The following is a 2,218-nucleotide window of genomic DNA, read 5'->3' as shown; positions in this document are numbered from 1 at the left end:
TCCTGTTCTCAGGATGATCGGTCTGTGTGGTGTTGACGGTAGCCATTAGTGGAAAAGGTGCACATGGTGATTTGTCTCGCTCTCCAAACGCCTTATGTTACCCCCCATCCGGTCCTGCATGTCATTTCTTATAACCAACCTTATATGTCGAAATCAAAGTTGTGCATTGTTGGCTGATAATTGTTTTATCCTATTCAGCTGAACTGAAGAAGCCAATTAATATCTACACTTATCGTAGACTATGTGACAGAACACATGATAAACATATTGTTCACAGACAATAACATGATGCAAGTTTATTTGAATAAATAACCAAATGCAGTACTTTGAATGAAATAATACTGGGCCTAGGCCTATTAATGATAGAATTAGCCTTTGTCTAGATGTGTAGTTCTAGGCTTGGTGCTTGGCAAGCACATGGAGAAAATAACCTAAATAGGAATTGAATGGTGCCTCAGCTGGTTTTGATGTGGCAATTTTAATCTTAATGGAAAATACTTGTGGAAAAACTGCCCCCCCCCATTAGATAGCCTACATTTGCTAATGTTCTTTATAATCATTGATATTTCTCAGATGAATATCACCTGTGGAATACTACCCCATCACCCTACCATTGGGACAACAGGGTTAACCCTCTTGGTGGGAATTGTAACATGGCTCATACAGTGATTTCGGAAAGTTTCAGACCTCTTGATATTTTCCACATTTTGTTACATTACAGGGTTCTGAATACTTTCCGAAGGCACTGTATATGTACTACCTGTGTTTCAAAGCTTGAGATTGATAGAGCTAGCAGAGCTACGAGACTTGATATGCTACGGTACCAGTATTTGGACACTAGATTGATGCAAATGACTCAGAGCGTAATATTTTATATCAGAGAGAGGTACAGATTTTCTTGTCTTTCTTTTTGTTTCTGTGTCGCTAGTTTTTTCTCTATTTCTCTCACTCGCTTCTTACCTCTCCCCCTCTCTCTCTCCCACTCACTTTCTTCATTTCATAATTTAATTGATTCCTCTCCTACTGTGTTGATTACTTTTCTCTGAGTCCTTCTCCTCATTACTTTCCACTTTACCAGGCTCCATAATGGCCCTTCATTTCTTGCTATGTAAAGTGGCTATACAAGCTCTTGTTCACACACAGCTAAACCCTTCAGGAAATATACAACACTCTTCTGCCCGCAGGGCTTAGAGGTCCAGTTCATTATTAGTAATATAAGCTTCATGGACCTTTGGAGTTCACACAGGTTGAATCATACATGGCAATCAATACCCTATATAGGGCCCTACTTTGACCAGAACCGTATGGGTAGTGCACAAAAGTAGTGCACTATATAGGTGATAGGCTGGCATTTTTGGATGCAAGCACAGTAATGATGTGCCTACGTTGATGATGCGCCTAGATATCCCCTTAATCATCTCTGATCCTAAGTGTCACAACCACATTGGTTGATGGGGCAGAGATAAATCCCAATCGTAAAACATTACATCAAAACAACCCGAACACATGTCGTGGAAATTCTTATACAGGGCCACCCAAAGTCAATCTTAAATGAATCATTGTTTTATTGTCACTGTGCTGGAGAGGTTTCAACCAACTCAATGCACCATTGTACGCATGTGAATCAGGAGCTCTGCCTGGGCAGTCCCAGCAGTTGTCTTATATACGGCTATACAGACACGTTATATTTGCATGATTTAGCATAATTATTTCATCATTACCGTTTTGTTTCATTCATGTGACCAACCAATACTGGTTCATAACATGCGACAGACCAACACCTCACGAGGCTTCTTCTCTCTAAGCTGAGACCTTGAAATTGAGATATCTTTAGTTCGTTCTCAAAATAAGGTCATGGGCGTACTGCCAAATTGCAGCTACTGATAGTAAGGATTCATTCAGTCAGCCACTTGCATGAACACAGAAATTGGCTTGTAGAACAACATATGAATAGAACACAGATATTAGTTATAAGAAAAGCACAAACATTAAAATTCCCATTACATTCCATCCTCTTATCACTTGCGTGATAATAATCTGTATATTTTAATGTAAGAATTAAGATTTTAGCTTCTATATCAAAATATCCTATACTCCTGTTAAAGTAAGGGAAATCGACACACAAAAAAAACATACACTTCATAATTTCAGACCCTTCATTCTGGGTTGTACAATCCAATTAGTATGGTAATTCTATAATCATAATAAAGGTTATACT

Source organism: Oncorhynchus mykiss, chromosome 18 (genome assembly GCF_013265735.2).
Source record: "Oncorhynchus mykiss isolate Arlee chromosome 18, USDA_OmykA_1.1, whole genome shotgun sequence".
NCBI lineage: Eukaryota > Metazoa > Chordata > Actinopteri > Salmoniformes > Salmonidae > Oncorhynchus > Oncorhynchus mykiss.
This window is presented reverse-complemented; position numbering follows the sequence as displayed.